This window comes from Fringilla coelebs (assembly GCF_963513975.1).
Source record: "Fringilla coelebs genome assembly, chromosome: 1".
Taxonomy (NCBI): Eukaryota; Metazoa; Chordata; class Aves; order Passeriformes; family Fringillidae; genus Fringilla; species Fringilla coelebs.
The window spans coordinates 52963222-52986721 of record NC_140028.1 but is presented as its reverse complement, the minus strand read 5'-3'; positions in this window follow the sequence as shown (position 1 = coordinate 52986721).

Here is a 23500-nt window from a genome sequence, read left to right as displayed (position 1 = left end):
CCCTCTTTTTACCTCTGAGCTCCACCTGCCCACACTGGAATTTCAAGGATTTCTGGGTTAAAAGCTCAGGCAATTGTGACTGCTTGGTAGAGAGGCCTTCCCTCTTCATCAGAAGGTGAATTCCCAGGAGCTCCTTCTTCAGGAGAGATTTTTCCCTTTCACAGTGAGCAGGCAGATGTTGATTGATCTTTACCGTGGCAGCTGGTAGGTGGAGCAGACTCCTCCCAGGAGCAGGAGTATGTGGGGGTAGCCAGCCCTCCAGCTGTGCAGTTAGGCTAAGGTTTGCAGTCACTGGACAGACTTGCAAGGAAACTTCATCGGTGCAATGTAGCAAAAAGACCATACATAAACCTGTCTGGCTCCAAGGAACAGCTCAGCTGACTTTGCACCAGTCCACAGTCCCTTTAATCTAGATGAGAGTGCTGCCCTAGCATGACCTACAAGCTGAAGAATTAGTTAATTTTCCCCTCTGATTAATAGCTCATGTAAAATTAGTAGGAAGGAAAAAAGATGTGCTAGTTAACCACCACATCTTTCTTGGCGGGAGGATGTAAATGTTGAAGGCAGAGATAATATTACCTCCCCTGGGCATTAGACACTTGGTGGTTTGGAGCACATGCCTTTGATAATCAACATCAGTATCTCTTTCATGTCACTGAACAGAAAATAGGGCCTCTTCAAAGAGACTAACTCAGAAAAGAAACTGTTAAACAGGCCTGACTGGGTTGAGCAATGCTGGAAATTAAGTACCCTGGAGGGGCAGGATTAGGAGTGAGGTCAGCGCTCTCAGACAGGGCAAGGGAGTGCATTAATAGCCCTCTGTACTGCCTCTGAAGTTCAGATGGTAGTCGCTGAATATCCATGCAGCCCTCTCATTCTCCCCCTCCATATGCTGTTCTGTTAATTACCATTCTGCCTTCTTGTCATAAAATACATGAATTAGCTGGTGGCCAGGAGCTTACTGGCCTAAGCTTTTGAACTTCTATGGAGTTTCAATTACACAGCCTCACTGAGAATTATTTATTTTTTTTTAATCCTGACTTTTTCATAATGTTAATCCACTAGTAGATACTTGTCCTTTATCTAAGACACCGAGGCGTTCAGCAAATGCACATGAAAGAATAAGGCTTTGTTCCTTTGCCATCCGGACTCCTGTTTCATGTGTGCTTCAAATAAAGGAATTATTCCTTTCCAATGACTCAGAGTTTTCTTTGCTTTAACCCTTCTAGAGACAAATTACTAGCTGTACACTGATGACATAATTTCTCTCCTGGATGGTAACTAATACAAAATTAACCTTTCAGCAGAAGCACCTTTAGAGAAGCACATCTGTTTCTAGCCTGGCAATTTCAAAAGTTCTTAATAAAACTGGGTTTTCAGTAGCAATGTTCTTGGCTATTGAAGGTGCCTTGCAATGTTCTATTCTTCTGGACTGTCAAAGCAGCTCAAGGAGCGCTGGGCAGCAAGAGAAGGGAGTCGAGGCTGTGCTTTCAAGGGTATCTCTGCAGCATGACTGAGAGCCATGGCCAGGTCCCAAGTGGGGTTTGCCTGTCCCTCTGTCACTGGGCCATTTGGAGTCACGGCAGGGAATAATGCAGCCTGACAGCACACCCTGTGTCAGGGCAGGCTGGATGACCTGGGCAGGGAGCAATGCCGGTGCATTTATGCTGCTTGCTGACCCACAGCTCTGAGTCACGGAAACCAGGGGATCTTGGCAAGATGCTTCATTGTAAAAATTCAAAGAAACCTCCTGATAAAAGCAAAAGGAAACAAGAGATGTTGTTTAGGTGACCTAAGGTACAGCCTTTCTTTGAGTCCAGGCTCTTTGTCACAACTATTTTTATGCACAGTTCTTTCTAACAAGGGGTTAGTTTCTGTCCAGTATAAACATGTATAAACCAATTAATTACTGCCTGCTCTGGCCAAGAAACATTGTTAAGCACATTGCTAGCAGGCCCAGTATTTAAGCACAGATGAAACTGGTAGTTTGGATTCTGGAGTCAGTAGCATCTGAAAGAGTTTGGCATTGTTTGCAGAGGTCTGGGCGTGTACTTTTTGAACCGAATGCCGGCAATTTGCTCACTTCTCAAGTTGATAAAGAAAAATGGAAACACTTGACAAAAAAACTTCCATCATCCACTGTTCGATGCTTAAACAGCTCTGGCTTAAATTGCTTTGCACATTCTCTCCCCAGTGTACTCGAATGTGTTATTTCTTTCCATTTCCACTCCTTTCCAGGAGCAGGTTTTTACACTTTACCTCCTAGATTGCTTCAACAGCCAACCCTAAAAGCTTAGCAGCAGAGGACCTTAAGACCCGATGCAGATATTTTTTCCAAGTAACAGAGAGTTAAGCCCTTGAGAGCTTAACTATTCTATTGAACTAGAGAGCAGAGCCTGGTAAGCAGGATCCTCCCAAGGCTCTACAAAAAGGCCAGATGCATAAACGACTTGAATGCTTTTCCTGTGTGCCCAGCTAGCTGGAGTGCCAAGGGAAACAGGAGAGATTAAAACTTTATCTCACACAACAGACTGCAGCTCTGCCTCCCCGGTTTCTGCTGCTGCTTTGGGATTTAAGTTACATTTGGTGAGGGTGGTGAGCCAGCATACCCAAAACACATCTGGGCCTGCCCTTAAATCAGCTCTACCAAAATGTTCAGGGGGCGTTACTGGCACCCTGGTATAGCAGCAATCTCTGCAGAAGACCAGTGAACCAGAAAATAGGAGACAACATTTGTGTCAGGACTCCTCTCTCAGCTCAAAGATCACTGCATTGGCCGTGTTCACCATTCAAACTAATCCCTGCTTCATTGTGCAGATGCAGATCTTCAAGGGGATCTTCTCTCCAAAACTCTCCCCATGAACTTTAAAGCAATTAAATTTCACAGGGTCTTTTTGGGGGCAGTACTGCTGAGTGTGGATTTTTGGCATTTTTGAAGCAAAAGACACTGAGGCATGATGAAATTAGGAGTCTCAGAAAGCCAGAGTGGAAGCAGAAACAGACCAATCCCAAATTTCTGGTGTGTGGCATCACACACTCATTTATTCGTGATGAAACACAGGAGATCCAACAGGCAAACCTTGGATGCTATTCTAAATTGCCAAATGTAGATGAAGTTGGTTTCCCTAGTTATCTAGTCCTATTTCTGATTCTGTGAACTCTCAGTCTCAATCAATGGTATCCAGTTCAATGGTATCTGTATAGGTCCACTAGGCTGGCAAAAATTTACAGCTGTAGGATATTCTTATTTTTTTAAAAGGGGAAAAAAGGTATATGTGATAAATTCAGTCAAAGATCAGCAAAACTCCTTGGATAGTTCTCTTCTACAGAATGGATACAGTACATTCTAATGCAGTTTTAAAATAAGATTTAGCCCTTTGTTTATGCCATGTTTAAGAATTTGTATGTATTTTGTATAAATAACTGCAAAGCAGTGAATTCTATTAAAAATTAACTTCCACTATTGCTTTAGTTGAGAAACATTTTGCTGAAAAGCCACAATAATAAGTGTGACAGTCTGCTCAACAATCTCTTTTATCTCTTGCTTTGCAGAGAAAAAAACTTTGAGACACTGCTGACCCTTTCTTTTTTTGATCCTGCTTCAACCAGGGATCTCAAAAGATGCAGGTGACAAACTGGATGCATGCACTTGGGACAGCAACATATATTCAGCAGTACCAATGAGAAGGGTGCAATTAAGAGGAAGTTTGATTCAAAGAAAGTAGGCTGATTAAATCCAAAATAAGCAGACATGCATTCAAACAGGTATTTTGTTACTACCATTATTCCATGTCAAAATGGGGTAATGGCTTTTTTTTTTTTTTTAATTTCTTTCAAAGAGGTGAATGCATAGAATTCAAAGCCACATTCTCCTTCATGGCGCACTTGTTACTACAAACAATACTTGCAAAGGGGTCTCTGTTGACAATGACAGGCCTGAATAAACACTCAGCTGGCACACACAGGTTTCCATTAGCACAAGTTTACATGCCTTGTCATGCTTCTCCAGCCATCATCTGTCACCACGCTTTGCACAAGATCAGCAAACACTATTCTCTCACAAACTTTCCCCCATTACTTTCTTAAGAAGAGAGGAAGAAAAAATAGAAAAAGGGTGAGGGGTTAGAAGGACAGCATAATCACTTTTTCAGCAGAGCACTCAAGCTTTGCATTGAAGGGCAGCTTCAAGCCTTCTCTCCACAGACCAAGAGCAGTGCCCTGGGCTCAGCAGTCTCTGAGACAGCTCTCCTACCTCCAAGGCTCTGCTCCTTGACAGCACAACAGAGCCACAGAGTGAAGCACAGCCAGGCTCGGGCTTGTTTCAGTACTACTTAACTGGCCACGGCAGATCTGGAAGCCAATCAATTGTCAGAAATCATCTGTTTTCAGCTTTCACTTACATTAAAGACATACAGAAGTTTCTTTGCTCATGCTGGGCTACTGAGTACTCAGATATATTCCTTACAGAGGCTGGGCACATCAGGCAACTTCAGGTACACACAAACAATGAGTACACACAAACACAAAAAACCCCTCACAAAATATAAAAGGACCTTGACATAAAACCCACATCTAAAGAAAAGCAGTCCACTCAGGGCCATGTTCATAAATGTACTGCAGAGACTGAGCCTCACACAAAGTAAACCTGGAGCTCAGGCTGTGGGCTCATGATCAACATCTGGTGGAGTCAAGAGGACACTTTGTCATTGCTCCCCCCAGCAGAAACACAACCCTCAACTCAGTCTGGTTCCAGTTTAGAAGCAGTGACATTTAGTGAGTCAGTGACCTCAGCTTCATTGAAACTCCCTGACTGCTATTAAACAGCCAGCAGGGATTTAAGGGAATACCAGGAACCAGATGGAAAAGCACCAGGTCTGGGGACAGTGAAGCTACAGACCCAGAGGTCATTAGTGCTCCATGGGGACTGCCCGAGCCACATGCGTGCTAGTCCAGCCCTCAGGCTAAATAGTGGCTGCAGACCTCTGCAGCCTGGGGAGAAAACCCCCTCTGCTTCCCTTCCCTTCCCTTCCCTTCCCTTCCCTTCCCTTCCCTTCCCTTCCCTTCCCTTCCCTTCCCTTCCCTTCCCTTCCCTTCCCTTCCCTTCCCTTCCCTTCCCTTCCCTTCCCTTCCCTTCCCTTCCCTTCCCTTCCCTTCCCTTCCCTTCCCTTCCCTTCCCTTCCCTTCCCTTCCCTTCCCTTCCCTTCCCACATCTGCTGCCATGGGCCTTTAACCACCAAAAGCACCTGGAAGTCGGGCAGGCTGTGTGTGTTTGTTTTTACGAGGCGGGGCAAGGGGTCAGGCAGCAAAACAGAGACAGAGAGGCAGACGACAAGCTGGCTTTGTGTGTCCCTGGCAGCGAGAGCTGCCACCTCTCTGCAAAGCCCAGGTGGCTGCACAACTCCACATCCCAGCCACTCTGAGCTACCCAGAGGCATCCATCAGGGGCAGGGAGAGGGCAGAGCAGCAGTGGTCCCCCAGCAGTATGGCTTTTTAGAAAGGACAGGAAAATAAGACAGTTCAGTTTCTTTTGCTGCGTTCTTCACAGTTAGGAGAGTAGGGCAGATTCAGGCATGCTCCAGAGGAGCATCGTTCAAGTGAGCCACACACGCTCCCCCTGCTGAACTTCTATTCAACAGGTGAGGCTGAATGCCAGACACTGAAGGGATGGGTTTCCCACTCAGCTGCCCCAAGCACTGGGGGAACAAGCCCAAGGCCTCCCAATGCCTGCTGTCACCCTGCCACGACATGGCACTGCCACCCCGCAGTACCCGCACCCCTGTGCAGGGTACCGCAGTTGGGCTGTCCGTACAAGCAGTCCACACTCTTCCCCATGATGTCACTAACTGCACGAGCGGCTGCTCAAACAGCCTCCAAACTTCCACACTTCAGGGACAGGTACTTCCCTGCTGCCTTTGCTTCTCTGCCACTAATAATCCTCTCTGCCAAAGCACACACTCAAATGTGTGGAAATGAAACAGCTGGGGCGCTGCAAAGAGCTAGAACTAGGCAGCCGAGGCCTCAAGGGCAAACTGACCCTGGCAAGGGGGTGCTGGGAGATCCCAAGATAAGTCTGTGAAAGGATCCTTCAAGCAGGATTTGGTGCCCAGCCTGTTCATCCTTGGATGTTACTGTCCCTTTGAGCAGGATGACTATCCACACAGGGGGTGGGGGACCTTTGTCATGCAGCAGGAATGTTAACATCCTCCAGACTTAAACGGCACCATCTGAAGAGCAGTTAATATCCTGAACTTAATTTTTCATGTGTACATCATGAGGTCCTAATAAAAATGTTGAAAACTGTCTTTGTTGTCCTCCAGTCCCTACAGGACTCGCTTCTCCTTTGGCATTTCTCACTGTTGTCATCTGTAGACAACAGGATTGTTGTTAAAATTATGGTACCAGCTTTACAAAATGAAAAGGATTTTTTTTTTTTTGAAAGAGAGGAAACCAAAAGAAAGAGATGAAGCAAAACAAAACCAAAAAGAAGATGGGGAGGGGGGAGGGGGAAGTGGGGGAAGAGAAATGTGCCAGGAAGCAATATAAAAAAAGCAGGGACTTTTGATGTTTTCTTTTCCCGCCTCCTTCATTCTTGGCTGAATTATAGGGCGTAGCATAGTATTTTCAGAGCATCTTTTACAAACTTTATTTAGTTCAGTGATTCACATTTCCTGAGCAAGGTTAACCAAAGGGAGGGGTGTTTCTCCCTTTGCCCCAACTGTTCCCCAAATTTCAAATAAATTGTATCACTTTGTTAAAAAGAATTATCAGAAAGGAACTTTTCCTGATCTCCAGTGGCATTGTTTTCCCTAACAATGTGCAGGATGGGTCATTATTTACTCACTTTAGAGACTAATTTAAAAATACTTTACACAACCTGGAGCCTCAGACTTTGATAAGACATAGATGGGCACATGGTTGAGATTGAGAACTTCATGGTCACTGCTCTCCTAAGCCTGCCATTTTCTTCCAAACACACATGCCTAGTCTGAAAAAGCAAAAGGTGACATATGTAAGTCAGCTGACTTTCTTCCCTTTCTTCTCTGGGAAAAGCTGGACCTGAAATCAGATGCCCAGAGAAGACATCAGAACTTATCTGGGACTTCTGGGCCCACACTGCCAGCACCTGAACCTCCAGGCTCCAGGAATTCCCCTGAGCAGCACAGGGTGAAAGCTGATGCCGTGCTTGCCTCTCTGTGATCCCTGAGACCATAAAAGTGCCAGAGTGATGACCCTTCACCAGCTGGCAGAATTTATTTCCTCTATTTCCTATGCAATACCTGTGCAGCACTTGCAGCTCGAGTCCCAGCCCATGACCCCTGCAGGTAGGAGAACATCTCCAAGAATTCGTGCAAGGCTGTGTGAGGGGCTTGCAGACGCTTACTTCACTAGTTCTGTCCAATCTGTGCACGGCTTCTCATCCTTTCTGGCTGTGCTTTAGAGGGAGCAGCAGCAGCCACATCAGGGCTCCAGGAGAGGGAACACATGTACAGTGGCTGGGAGGGTGCCAGATACTCAGTTAAAGCAACAAGGAGTTAAGTGCATAAAGCATGACAGGCAAAGCAGCCTTGCCAATATGAGCAAAGATTTGAAAAATCCTGTGTCCATCAAGGAATATCCGAATTATAAAAAAATATATATATAAATAAATGTCAGCATAGGAAAATTTTACCCTTTCTAGCTTCCTTTTTTTCTGGCTCAAAGAAGCTTCTACTGTCCCCACAAGAAACTGTAAGATCAGATTTCTTTGAAAGGAACAGAGAGGAGAGCCTCTGGTTTCTTTCCAAAAAGCAATTTATTTTAGCTTCACCAAAGGTCAGGAAGCATAAATTGCAATGGATACTCTTCCCGTGTAGCCAAACATATTTCCAGCAGAGCCATGACGTTATAAGGAAACAAATGAGTAAATATAAGGAGGCCAAAGAAAAATCCAACCTGAAAACATTTCTGACTGTATAATGATATCACTCTCACATTTAAATGTGGGGGCTGAAGGGGGGGATCAGAAGTGGGAGATGTGACTTAGATAAGCATAGAGGCTCAGTTTTGGAGGTTAGTTACACATCACAAGAAACATCCCAGCAGTGAATGAAACTCCACCGGCTTGGCTTCACCTTGATTTTACATTGCAATCCTTTATGCAACAACAGGAAATGTGCATCAGCCAGAAAACTCATGACTCTCCTGGAAAATGTTGAATGCACACAGCAGTATGAGCAGTCTGTTATATCTACAGTAAATGAGATTTGTTTAGGTCCTCCAGCCCAACCTCCATGTTCCTAACAGCACCATGTTTTGCTGTCTGGATGCTTTTATTCCCACATGGCTCCCTTTTAGTTACATGTAGCTCCAGTTCAGCAAGTGGTGGAGAAAAAAGCAAAGGATTACCTGGGGAACACTGCTTAGCTTGTAAACCAAGTCTATCATACTTGTGGGGGCTTAATCCACTAAATACCTATTTAGTGGATGTACTCTCCAGCCCACAAAAATTAATGAGATACAGATCCTACAAGGGGAAAAAGCTACTGGATAGGTTTATATTATTGCCTATTGATATCCCTAGTGCTAAGGAAGCCTAAGAGGAAGTGGAAACAATATGGCTGTGTCTCCAGAGGGCCCTGTCTAGGTTAACACTGAGCTAGATTTTCACTTGAGTCAGCACAGGCTCTTAGGAGCCCTGCCTGAACATTTGTGGAGGATGTCTACTGCCTGCCTGAAAATGGTCTGTGGCCAAGGAGGCCAGAGCCCTCTGCTCCAAGCCCCAGGAAATGGAAACAGACTTTCTGGCCTGTGCTCACACAGCACCCAGCACGGGGCATCACAGACTATCCATTTTCCATCCTACAGCCATACCAAAGCAAGAGCGACTGTCTTGCTGAGTTTCCAGGTAATGAAGACAAACTTTTCTCTAGCTGCCATGGCCACTGACAGTTTATGTTAATCTAAGTGACACCAGCATAAAGTGCTGGGCTGCCAGACTAGAAAGCATTTTACCCTCAGCTGTTTCTGATATGTTTGTGTGCACAGTTCAGTTTACCATTAGGAAGGGCAAATAATGACCCATCACTAATTTAAGGCTGGGTCCCTTAAGAAATAAATTGAAAGTCAACGTTTAAACAAAGAGACACAGCTACAAATTCAGCATGACACGCTCAGAAAAAGGGTCATTAGGCAGCAGAGGCCAGACAAACTTCATTTGCCCCCTAGGAGGTTTCTGCTGTACTTGAATGACCACCAAAGATACCATTCATCTTTTCTGATCCCTGTTTCTAACCGTACAAGGGTCTCAAGAAGTCAAGCCAATTACTGGATTTGGCGTGTGATGGGTTCTACATGCCTTTTTTGCAAACCATCACACAGACATGCAGCCTGGGACTGAGCAGCCCACCAAGCAACCTGCCATGCAACAAAGGATGCATTTTGCACAGCAAGGCCCAGTGAAGAAAAGACTGTGGCTCTGTGACAATCTGAGGGATGGGAAGGGACCTGAAGTACACCAGTGGAGCCCTTCCAGTGCTGATTCACAGAAATGAGCACAGCCTGTGGCATGACAGACCATCAGCAGTTCTTTCACCATCATTTGGGAATGAGGGGGGTGAAATACTGCTGAAAGATTCATAAAACCTTCTCCCTACCTGTCCCTTCCATAATCTTGGGGCAGAATGGCAAAAAATTGAATAGGATTTTCATTAGATAGATGATGCAGCCATGTGGCTGTTCCTACTGATTTGAAGATAAACTATCCATATCAGAGCTGCTAGGTGCTTGGATACACATATTATCTTCCAGTTTAATGGACTATTTACTATTTTCTCCACCCCATTAAGGTTTCTGTCAACACTGATAAATCCCATTTAGGACATGAAAAGCATTAAAAGTGGTTCTACTCGACAGCAATAAAATTATTTTTTAAGAACTTGTAAAACCTAAACAGTTCTTTCATTACACTCTTCCAGCAAAAGCCTGATAGACAAGACAGTTGTACCCTATGAAAAAAGGCATTTGAAAGATAGACTTACTTCCCCTAAAGAGCATTCAAAAGCAGACAATGGTCACATTAAAAAACCAGGGGAAAAAACTTAATAATATATATTTTCCTAGGGTTTTGGTTCTGCTTAAAAAATGCAGAAGAGGATGGGAATTCACTGAGTGTCAGCATAATACAGTCAAAGTGATGGAATAAGCACCTGGTACATAACCAAAATTTTTATTTTAGGATATGTCCAGATGTTTCTTGCTGTCCTGATGTACAGTTCTTAAAGTTTTCCTTTTCTTCTCAGTACTTAGAATAGGAACCTACACAGTCAGCTGCCTGGGTGAATGAAAAATAAGTCTTCATTCCAGAGCACACAGTTGTATGCAAATACTCCTATTAAAATCCCTGCCTCAGATTTAACCTCTCAGCAGTCCTGCAGACCAATATGTTCAATCTCCTCTCAACTGTAAAACCTAATGAGAAAATGCTCCCACAAGCTGTGTGTGACCCTGAAGTAGAAGAGCTCGGTTAACCGCACGAACCTTGAATGTGCAAATGAAGAGTCCTCCCTGCCAGATGCTGCTGCTTCTGACAAGCCTCATCCTCAAACAGTGTCAAGCAAATGCAGCCCTGTGGGTGAGTGCTGCAGGGACAGGTGGCCTGGTTGGTATTTCACTTGGTTTTTTTCTTTAATTTTTTTAAGGTTGGCTTTTTAACTCCTTAGGCCCTTTGAGAGCAGTAGATTTGAGGCTGAGCGATTTTACAGGTTAAATGATAGGACGATTGCACCTACAGCTGCTTGTTGTTTCTTTTCTTTTCAACCTGCCTCACTTCAGTGCAACAACAAAGGTGTTCATGCACAGGAACAGGTCAGCAAGGGACAAACTTTGTCACTTGATGTCCTGATTCAGTGAGGAATTGAGGACATATTAAGTTGCCAACTTGTCTTGGCTATACACCTGCAGAAAAAAGGTACAAGCTGGAGTGCCCTTCATAACTTGGTCACACAGCGATGTAAAAATCATTATGGGAACTCCAATTCAAAAGTAAAAATTAAGGTTTCGATTTTAAAAGCCTAACCAGTGATGTGTTTGATGAGAAAATGAGACCTGCCATGCCTAAATGAGCACATCTGGTCAACTTTATTTTTAACAGGACAAAGACTCTTTTCTCTGAGGCCAAGATACTAGCTCTTTAATCTTTTTCCATATTTCTCATGCTTATCACATATGAGCTTATCGTAAAGATGTCTTTATCACTTCTTCCTTTTGATTAAAGGCTATGAGTCATGCTAGCCAATATCAATAACAATGCCCTAAAAATAAAATTATCATCAAACCAGAACCTTGCAGGGAACAGTGTTAGTCTCATTAGTCCCTCATGTATAGATCAGACAGTGCACTCAGAGGAAAAAAAAGGAACCACCACATGTGAAGAGCAAGTCTCCAACTACACTATGTTTGGAGAGTATAATTCATCTTACAGACAGTGAAATCCTGGGTGATCTTTATTTTACATTCATCACACAGTTAAATGGCTCAGGTGTTAGGCAGGCAGGTTGGGGGAGGAGAGAGGGGGAAGAGAGAGAAGGGGTAAAAAGAAAAAGTTGGCTCAAAACTTCATTCTAAACAGAAACCAAATGTTAGTCACTTTGAAGTACAATAATTTTTTTAAGATTTGAGTCAAAAGAAACAGTGAAAGTAATTAGTCTTACCACACATTCAGTGATCCTCAAACTAAAAATCAGTGCCACACATATGCATATAAGCATATAAACAGAAACACACATAGGTCAAAAATATGGGCAAGATGTATCATCCACGTGAAAGGTGAGACTACATCTAAACAAAAAAAAAGAAAAATCCCCATAAAAGGCATTGATTGCCAACCAAGTTATTACAGACAATTGGTATATATATGTGGTGTGGTTATAAGGACATTTAATCATTCCAAAGGAAACAATTGTGGGAAATCATTTTAATACTACTTAGAAAGATTATAAAATCCCAGTTCCATGTCATTCTATGAAGAGTAGTGTTTTACCATAAATTATAGCAGATTTCAAGGAAAAAGAGGTAATGGTAAAAGAATCAAAGACATATGAAAGTTTTACAATTTAGAATGACATTGCTCATTATGAAGTATGTGGTTCTAATTACCTTCTTCCTAAGACCATTAAAGGTATATGTTGAAGGTACTTTTCCATATATAGTGAAAGATCTTTTAAAATTTTGATCAACAGCAGCAATATTATTTGCAAATTCACTGAATTTTCATAAAGAGAGTGAAATTAGGAAACAGTCCAAAAATGACATTTCTGTTCTTCACGCCACAATCAAGTGCTGAAGAAAAGACAGACTATAACAATACTTTTAACACAAACACCCCCAGTTCATGTGAACCTTCACACCAAAACCCTGTCTCACCTTACAAGGTAAGATTATTATTCATTTTGCGTGAGAATTTTCCTTCTAACTTAACCTAACATCTAAGTTTCATACCTTAATAATGCTCTTCAAACAAGTAACAACCCATAAAATGACTTTTTTCAATATACTGTTTTTTCAGATTTTTAATGCACATCATAACTAGCAATTAATTATGGGATTCACAGACTGTGATGCTCCTTTACAGAGATTTAGGAAAAAAAATACAAAAAACATTAATAAAGTTAACCAAATGCTATGAATTATTCTGGTTTTGAGCATGTTTAAGCAAGATAGAATGAGGCATTTGACCCGCTTTTGATCATTCACTTTCACAAAATATTTCAACCAGGCATCTGATCTGCATGTGCTGTTGATTTTTTTTTGAACAGTGACAAATCAAAACATGTGCAGAGCTAAAGCACAATCAGTTATGTGGAGGTTAATAAAATGTCCTGAACTGGAATTCCTTCAACACATCTGAATTTAAGCCTTCTGTACATATGTTTGCTTTGGGTGTATTTGAAGTTGGAGTTCATTAATGAATAAAATTGCTGGAAGATCTGCAAGTCTGCTCGGCACCTGCTATTTTTGTTTTTTTTGGAATCCAATAATGACATTGGGATCTGTACATCTAGTCATGTTAATAGAACAGAATCACTGGAAAAACAGAGATAATAGTAAAATAAATAAGTAAATATTCCCCTGATTGTTCCTGACTGCAAGCCATGCAGACACCTGATTTGCTTTTTCTTTGGTGGTGTAGTGGTGTTTCAGTTCTGAATCAGCAGCATGGTACCTTCCAGGAAAATAAAAGCTATATTCTGTTTTGAAATCTCATATCACTTGGGGGGTGTGGTCTAAATCCAGATTTTTGAAGGCAAATGCATATTTTCTTAAGAATTTTGGGTGCCCCCTTACCTGACTGATCAGCTCATTTATCCTGTAAAAGTCCTGGTGTCCCAGACCAGTTCCCACGCTCTGCCAGGTTTCCAGAGCTTCACACTGTACTTTCTAAACTGTGACTCCTGCCTAAAAATCTCAGCTATGAATTGTAGCAAGAAGGTAGCACTTGAGGAGAGGGGAGATACTGGAACAAAATGAACAGCATGGGATGGAAAATCTGCGATATTCCTACAGTCAAAATCTCTGTAGGAAAATCTCTGATATTCCTACAATCTCTAAATTCCTACAATTGCTATATTCTGCATCCCAAAAAGGAAAAAGGTTCTTTTAAAACTACTGTTGGAACTTCTGTCAAAAAAATTCATAACCCTTGTGTGTGACTGAGAGTGAGCTACAATGCACATTTCTTTTTTTCACCCTTGATTTATTCCTGGTTTGTCAGATTTTTAATGCACATCATAACTAGCAATTAATTTGTGTATGTACATACATTCAACCTAAAATTGAACAAATAAAGTTTATAATATTCTTGCAAGTGTCCATAAGACTATGTATTGGCACCTGCCTAAAGGCTAATTATAAACCTACAGATTTAGGTTTCCCAGTTAGTGTTTCTGCAGTTTGATTTCACGTGGGCAGCAGAAACGAGCACAACAGGAAAGTTCCTCTATCCAGAGCACACAATGTGGCTCTGCTTCAGGTCTTGCCCAGACCATCCACAGAGACCCAGGGTTGGCTCAGGGAGTACCCTTGTGCTTTTACAACCTCTCTGCCATGAAATATGGGGCATTTCTCCCTTGGTGAAGAAGAGTAGTTTGATTTATGGCCTGTGAAAATATGTTCTTGTTAAAGAAGATGTATTTGCAGCTCCAGACAGAAAGGAGTTGTTTGGAACAAGGGGTCAGCTTGTTTCAAGAGAGACACGTGAAGATCTCAGAGATCAGAGCCACCCCCTATTCCTGAAGACGTATCTCTTAAGTGGCTGACAGACTCCCTGGAGTGGTCCCACATTCAGTGGTCAGAAGATTTCACCCTTTCTTCTCAGCTAGGGATTTAGCATCAGGAAGCGGGCCTTCATTACTTACAACTGAGGGTTTGCTGTTCTCCAGGTACCTCAGGATGCTTACTAGAAACATGAAGATGCATCAGGCTTTCAACGGGTGCATTTTGCCTCCCATCACTCAGGTGCTCCATGTCCCAGCTGGGCTCCTTGCTGGGGGTGGGCAGAGCCAAATTTTCTGGCATGGGGAAGAGAGAGGCTTGGGCATCCAAAGGGAGCCTGGCAAGTGACCCTTTGGGAATGAATGAAATTAAGAGGGAGGTAAGCAGCTACCAGCCCCCAGAGGTAGAACCTCAGGAATTGGATATTCCACACTGATGGGAGAAAGGCTCTTGGCTGTGAGAACCTCCCTACCGTAAGAAACCAAAGAGTAACCCAAACCCATCATGTAAACTCCATCTCTGTGTGCATGAATCTTGGCTAACCCTCCGTGATCTGCTGCAGGAACCCTGCTTGGGTTATTCACCCTTTCTGTGCCCCAGTTCTCCCTTCTGCTAAACCAGGGCAAAGTAACTGGCTTACCAAATGCCACAGGAAAGCAGTATCCTAGGAAAATATCAAGATAGACTTAACTAGACTTATAAATTATTTTGATATTCCCAGATGAAAGTTCCCTGCATGTATAAAGTTTTATTATTATTTCAGCTGCTCCCTGCCATAGCGTAATTGCCAAAAAAAAAAAAAAAAAAAACTTTAGAAAAGCCTCAGATTAAGCATAATACTTTTCTTGTTAATGACTAGCAAAACATCATACTTGTAACATATGGGACACAAGTGCTTGATTTCTGTTTAGGGCACCAGCATTTAAGAACTAAAGCAAGTTTCAGTCCATGTCTTACTGAAATCTGACGTAATTTTCTCTTGGAAAATGTGTTGGGGACTGTCCGGCTGTGCTTCTTTGCAACTTACACCATTTCAAATATAATTTATATAGAGACTAACCTAAGGTCAATTATTATTACCATCTTGAAGAAGTGATTGTAAACTGGGAATAGATTTTGCTTTAATCATTTCTTTTGCTCTACTAAGCAAAATAGAAATAGTTTGTAGTGAAAAATGTGTCTTCCAGTGTAAGCATTCAATGTCAAAAGAAATCATAAGTTTAAAAATGATAGCTTTCAGCTGTTGCTCAGTAAGCAGTCAGTGTTTCTTCTCTTCTGGAAAGCTGATACTCCCTCTTCAGGGGAATTTAAATGAACAAAATAGGAATGGGAGAGTACAAGGGACTTAATGAGACTGCAGTCTGTCTCATGATTCTCTGTGTAGGAGATGTTTAACATCATGTTCACTACCCACAGCTGCCACATGTGGGTTGTGCCTGAAGTGGCCGTCGTTAATCTCTGCTGGAACACACCATAGGGAGGTTTGGTGAAAGGCCTTGATTATGTGTGTACAGAATGGATTTCTTCCAACACCATAGCTCAAATGCAAGGTAAACCAAGAAGGGTCAACCAGTCTTTAACAGAAAGCAAGAGGAGAAAGTTCAGGACAAGTTTTGCCATTCTGCCTGGAGAATATCCATGAGCCGCTGTTAGGAAAAAAAAGGCTTCTGCAAGAATTTGCTGGTACTTTTCAAAACCACATCAGACAGAAAATCCAGAACTACAGGCTGGAAAGAAGATATGCAGAGTACCCAGCTGGGACTGTGAACAGCTCATCATTGGATACTAGCACCCATGCAGGATTTAGTCAGAATCTGGACTTCAGACTGAAAAACATGCAAATCCTCCTGTCCCTGTTGCTACTGGCACCACACTTAGGTCAATGACACCCATTTGAAGGCCTTGCTGCAAGAAGCTGCTCCAGTTAGGCAGCTTTGTGATGCAGCAACTCATCAGCAAGCAGACTGCTCAAAAATACCACGCTCGAGTTTTGAAAACTGAAGGTACCCACTGTCTGACACTTCTAAATAGGTCAAAAGACCAGAAATTGCCTTCTGAAAGCCAGCTGTCTTCTACACAGGAAGATTCTCAACTTTTACTGCAGATGCCATGGTTTAGGAATCATACTCCTCGATTCACCCCCATGGAACTCTCCCAAACCAGATGTTGCTCTCTTGCTTCACCTTCCCTTCCCCTCCCACTGCAGCAGGATGGAGTTGAGAATTAGAGGCACAAAAGGTAAAGATCACATTTTAAATTACAGCCATCATATTTTAAATTTCAAATACAGGCAGCCATGTTAACAAGAGAACATTCTGGACTACTTTCCATCCTAAATGTTTTTTCATAGTCTGGGTCAACCCAAAGGCAGTATTGGAGCTCATTGGGTTTGACTCATATTATTGAAGGCATTAAGCAAAGTGATCAATTTCCAGTCAAGAAGTTAAGATATGTCTCACTAATATCCCAATTTGTACATAAATCTCACTGTACTAAGAATCCAGATTAAAAATAAATAAATAAAATAAAAAGGGACTCAGACCCCACTGTTTCAGAGTGCTATAAGACCAACACAGCAGGCTGCAGGCTTCTTTGGGAAAGGCCAGGAAGTATGGCATTTTTGTAAAAGGCAGTGCTGTAGGATGAGAGAAATGAGTGGTATCCTGTCACTAATGGCTGAACAAAGTAGACAGGTACATTGGCATGCTGAGGAGATCTGATGCTTACAGCATGCCTGCCTAGAAGAAGCCCTGAAATGTAGGGAGAGGAAATTTTAAATGAAGCAAAGAAAAGGGGGGATACAAATCAAAGTATAGGAAGATAATTTTGACTGTGCTCTGAGTAGTAATTGGGTGTCCCACTAATGTTAGTCATACATTATCCAGAGGAGGAATGAACAACTATTTACTCAAGGATAAGTAGATCATGGCAGTCATCCCGAGGACTGTGATCCTATTGCCTGAAGGCAAGGGCTCAGTGCTGAGCAGGTGTATACCTGCAGTGCATAAATTTGTTTCAGTGAGCTTCACCACAGTAATGAGAGGATGTCTGCACACCTCTGTGTATCATGACTGCTGGTATTTTACTCATCCTGTGCCTTTCCCAAGGCACAGGCACAGGCAGAACCAGCCATCTGCTCTTCCTCACAAGCAGCACAAGCCTGAAAGACAAATCTGAAAATCACAGAATTCAGTGCTTCATCAGCACTTCTAGCGCCTTCCTAATCCCAAGCTTGCTCCTTGTCGCTATTCCAAGTGCTGACATTTTCCAGCGTTGCCTCTGCACTGAACTGTCATCTGCTGAGCACCTAAATTGCTGTGACCAGGCAGCCATGTGACCAAACTGCAGAAAATATGAACAATGGCAACGTTTCTGTGAACTGCTGGGGAGCTGAGCTGATGGAGAGTTCGCTCTTGTGGCAGTTCTAGCCAGTTTTGCTTTGTCTGCAAGACTATGACAGAAACATTAATAAGAAAAAGTCTGAGGAAAAAGTTTTCAAGGACTCAAATTATTTTATAACTATTTTTAATAACTTTTATAACTATTATAACTATTATTTTATAACTATTTTTGTATAACTATTATAACTAGTTATTTTGTAACTAGTTTTTCTTAAAGTTTAGGTCTCCACATTGATTTTGGTGACACAAGCTCGTGAATATCTGCATCACTTTGAAATAGGCCATTTTTTGCTTTTGAAATTGGGATGTGATGAGGAACATTGCTGCAATGTCAGCATCCATGCAGCAAATTAGACTTTGTGCCAGAAAATTATATGCTTACCCAAGAAAAACATGAGAGAGGAAACAGGAGCACTAAAAGATTGGTCAGCCTTATGTGAGTTTTAAAATCTTCATTTCTGCAGATGGTATTTGGACTGATCTGACTCTCCCAATTTTCTGGAATCATTTCCTTAGAGACAAACTGATCTGTTTACAGTCATGTGTCTCAGCTGGAAGCAGATAATAAGCTAAACTAAAACCAGAAATGTATGAAATATTCAAACTGCCCTAAGTGGGCTCTGGCTTGAAGGATCTTAGCATGGCTGTGGCAAATATGTACTTTATATCCCAAGATCCTTTAACATGCCCTTACGTTGGACACCTAGGTTTGGAAATCCTTTATTTAGATGATGTCACAGCAGAGTAGGTTACCACCAGCCAGCAGACACCCTGCATCTCCCAGTTCCTTATCTCTATCCTGCCATGGAGTCAACTATAGCATCCTATTCCTGGGCACACCACGCAGTTCTATTTCATCCCAAGCCAAAACAGCACTGGAGAGCAATAGCTGCTCATCTACATGTGGGTAAGGGCCAATTTTTGCACAAGGGGAGGCCCCCACACACCCACCCCCAAATCTCATCCCGGGACAGCAAAGCTGTTGGGAGTTGCCGAGTGGCAGGATGCGGTTCCCCATGCACGGATTTGTGTGCACACAGACCTCAGCATGAAGCCAATCTAGAATTCTTAAAATAAGGCCTAAATGTGAAGAAAAAAAAAGAAAAATAAATTCTGGCACATAATTCTTTAAAACTTTCTAGTGAACCCAGTAAAAAGCCAAATTGTCCAGCATTTATATTCCAAGTATAGGAAGTACTATACAATTTGTAGGCAGCATTAACTTACAGCACATTTGAAAGCTGCAGAGGTATGATATAGGCTTAGACTGCAACAGAGCTTATCTAGCAAGTTCCAGCCTTGATAAGCTGAAAAAGCCATGTCCTGCCAAGACCATGCTTTTAATTGGCTCCTCTAAAACACAGAGCCACAATAGAAAAATACTTTAAAGGAAACAAACTATCACCACCATATGAAGATGTTCCATCCCATGATATAACCGCCTTGGTGTGAGCCTTCTTAAAAGGCCAGATGGAGCAGGATAGAACACGTAAACTGGATCTCTCTCCCAGAGTTTATACCCATAAATCTGCAGATGAAATACTGGGAAAAGGAAGTGAGCTAGACCTCACTGTTTAAACTCATGATTAGGAGTTTAAATGGTCAAGTTATATGCCTATTTTTATAGATGTCTGTCTTTATATATATGAACTGTTCTTTCTTCAGCTAAACTTTCCCACATGTGAAGTGTTTTGGATCAACAGTTATTGCAATAACTGTGTTCTCTTTGAAATAACCTGAGCAAACTCCATACTGGGGCTTTTCTCTGTAGATATTGTATTTGTAATGGTATCAAGTTTTTTATAGATTTTGTCATTTTAAAAATAGTGACAACTACACAAAGCACAAGTTATCAACAAAATTTTTATATTAAGCCAACTGAAACCCATACAGTTGAATTGCCAATGAAAACAGCAAAAATATAACTATCAACGTACCTTTTACTTTGAGAAACCTTAAGTGGGGATGAGGAGGGGCAGAAGCAATTCCACCTTGTACAGATTACCAGATCACTGCTGGCTACTGGGATTCTGCTTTTTCTCATGGGATACTCATAACTCCCAGTGACAGCCTTGGATTATGTGCATAGCATCCACAAGGCTGCCAATCCCAGGATTATGAGCGTATTTATGTATGTCCCTACTACTTAACAAAGCTTTAAGGAAAGGATGTTCCACAAAGAAGTGCTGTCAGGAGAACACTTAAACACAGGAAAACAGGATGATTTTAGGTGTCTTTAATAAAAGATGGGCCTGATCTTACAAAACCCAGTCAGGATTTGTGTAGACAGATCTGTGGCTAGCACATGGGATAAACCAGGCTCATCTACACCACATGCTGGCACCCCAAGCTAGATCCAGGCTGAGGAAGAATGTGCAAGCTCCACACAGAGACTTTAGACTGGAAGTAATATTACCTTGCAAGCATAGGTGGGGGCCACTAGCTCAGGAACAGGGATGATTTATGCTTTTTGGCAAGGAATTTTAAAGGCTTCTGATCAATTCAGTAGTACAGTTCCCCAGTGGCCTCCTAAACATCTGTGCAGCCCAAGCAAGGTGGGGTGGAAGGGGAGGAGCAGGGTGTGTGGATGTAAATAGTACTCTGTGGATGAGAAGAGAGTAGGAAGTTCTTAAAATGTTATTTTCATCAAAAGTAAGATATACAAGGAGACATTACCTGGCATGGATTTTTCACAATCTACACCAAGTACCTACCTCCTCTGCTATTGGTAATTTATTCCTATTCCTCCTAACTACTGTTCTTCCCCCCTCTACAGCACAGACTGCATTGCTTGTTATAAGTATCCTGATTTAGAGTGGGAGTCCACAGTGTAATTTTTAAGGACTGGAAACCACTTCTCTCCTTTCATTATCAGAGCAATTGTTCTCACCCCATTCGTAACCTGATGTTCCTGCATCAAATTTTCAGATGAAGATTGTCTTGGATAACCCAAAAAGCCAGTAATTTTATTGGCTTCTCTCCGTTGCTCAACTGAGGGGAAAAAAATCCTCTCTTCAAACTGCGTCTCACTTACAGATCTTTGAAGGGATTTAAGATATTTTTGTACATAACTAGAAAATGGTAATGAAAATTAGTATTAGTGACCCTTTACAGAATATTACAAGAGACTGTCTGGAAAGCTGGCTGTTACAAGCCCTCAGCGCCACTTTCCCCTCACCCTACCAACAGTGTTTGGCACAGATATTCAGAAGTATTTTTTAATCTATGTAAATATATTGCTAACTACTCACCACGCTTCTCCAGGCCCCAAGAATTTGAAATACAGCTGTCTGCAGCACTAAAATAACTGGGCATAAAACACTAGTGTCACCACATATCCATGTGTGAATGGTCCCAAAGTTTTGCAGTGAGCCTTCAAAATCACTGCACTGAGAATAAGCATTGCTTCCGCAGGTGAGCTGTTGATGCACTGACTATAAATAAAAGTATTTGCTGTTGAGCACCAGTGGTTCAATAGCAATGTAAACAGATTTCTGTGTCTTAAGAGTGTTTCATGATGGTCCATTGCAGATGGCACAAACCCCTCCAGGCTACGCTCACTGCAGATGGGAACCTCTGCAGAAAGAGGTAGGAGGTTACCTGCTCCCAGCCTTGTATTGTGGGCACAATGCAGAAGTCTAGATTAATCTCCCACTGCAGACAAAACTGTGAGAGCACCAACATATCTCTTATGGTTCCTCCTAGGCTTATTCTGTGCACAGCATCCTTGCAGCTTGGCTGCCTGGGCTTAACGTGCTTTGTGTGTTTGCCCTTCTGTTTCCAGGACCATATATTCTTAACTCTTGTCTTCCTTGGATGCTTCAGGGAACAACTCCTGGAACAGCTCCCAAAGTTGGTGTGTCATTGCCAATATCATGTATTTTCTTGTCATAGGTGTGGAGACAGTCACAGGGGATCCATATATCTGTGTCCAACTCCAGTATTGTCTCTTTTGTACTGTGGCTTGTGCTGCCAAAAAATGAGAGCAAGAGACCAATCTCACTCCAATACCAGCAAAAACAGAGTTAATTTCACACTGATTGCCAGCCCTGATTGACCAGAAGTCCAAGTTCTATCAGAAAGAGTTATAGACAAGAAAATTCCACAATGGCCTGCATGGGAAGGCCAATACATTCGGTAATTAAATTGACTCATTTGCACCTACTCATTTCAGGAAAGTCCAGCTAATTAGAAGTGTTTCTCTCAGGAGGCAGTTTTCAACAAGTAAGTTTTGATAAGCACTGAATATGAGCTTCAGCCAGCTAAGGCAGAGGGGTGGTTTCCACCAGCCATGCACACCTTGAAAAGCATTTGCTGTCTCAAGAACTCCAAAAGAAAATGCCAGAAACTGCAACACTTATCTACAGGTATTTAACCAGCATTCACAGGTAACAAACAAGTGTGATGCTTTTATCTTGGACAGGAAAGGACAATCAGTCTTATTCAAATTAAAGGTTTCTTTAACAAGGAGGAGAGCCTTCCTTAGGTGGAGGGCGTACTGTGTGGCCTTACATATCAAACTGCATCTCAAGCCATGCTGGAGTCAGCATCAACCAAATACCCATTCCTTGCTTCCCCAAGGAGAAGACTTTTTTTTTGCTACATAGCAGACACCATTGCTATTTATTTGAAGATAATAATAGCACATATTTACAGAGGTACACACAGGCTGAGCAATCTGTGTGTGTTTACATGCCTAAGCACAAAAGTTCACATGTGCAAAGAGCTAAAGGCGAAAACCTTCCAGCCATAGTTGGAATGTCCAGCCACCCCTTCCAAAAAGCAGCATGAACCACAGGCAGCACCCACCAACACAGTCAGGTTGTTGAGACTCACTCATTTCAATCCTGTTCCACGGGACCTCTCACCAGCTCCCACTAACAGTCCTTGATCTTCACAGTTCTTTCTTCTCTTCTTTACTTACAAGCCTTCCAACTAATGACTAGGTTATCTAGCAATTTATCACTTGCTAGCAATTTATCACCTGGCCACCACCTTCAGCTCATCAGCATATACATAATGAAGCACAAAAAGGGGTAACACACAATATGAATGCCTTTGAAAGGTCAGTCCTCAACATGAAAGGCTTCCTGAATCAAAAAACATTCAGGAGGGACAGCTGGAGTCACAGCTGTAGCTATTGAATGAAAAACAACTTTCAACAACTCACAGCACTTTGGAAAAATCACAATCCCAGGAAGGGTTTTATACATGCACAATGTTTTTTTCTTGTAGAGGCTTATATATTTTTTTTTTTTAATTTACTGAACCTGAGCTCAGTTGTCATTTTTCCATGGCTCAAAATCAGCAGACATTTATGATGACATTTCTTTGGGATTCAGCACTATTTACTACCTGGCCTTGTACATAACCCTTGTGGCACCTTTGTTTCCAGGAAGATAGGAAATCTGTAGCTGTATCCAGTATGGAAAATATGCTGGAACTACACCTGAAAGATATTTTTAAGGGATCTTTTATCTGTTTGGAAAAAAAAGAAAGTTCACCAAGACTTAACCATACCAGTGCTATTCATAGGCGGTACACAGTGTTTATGAGCCCAGGTGCACATCACTGCCACAAAAGGCTCACAACAAACCCGCAGAGCATTTGCAAAGGGGAGTGGCAGTTTCTGAACAGGGTTAACAGGGACATGGCCCTCACAGCAGGCATGACACTTGTCCCCATGCTGCCCAGCTCCTGGCCTTGCAGGCCAGCCTTTAGCCATTCTGTGTGTTTGCTTGTGTCTCTCTGCCCCCAGTGCAGCTCTTGGGTGATGACTCTGAGAGGGCAGCAGGACAGTCTGCCCCTCACACAAACTTTCAGCACATCGTCTGAAGCAGCCTCCGAAAGTG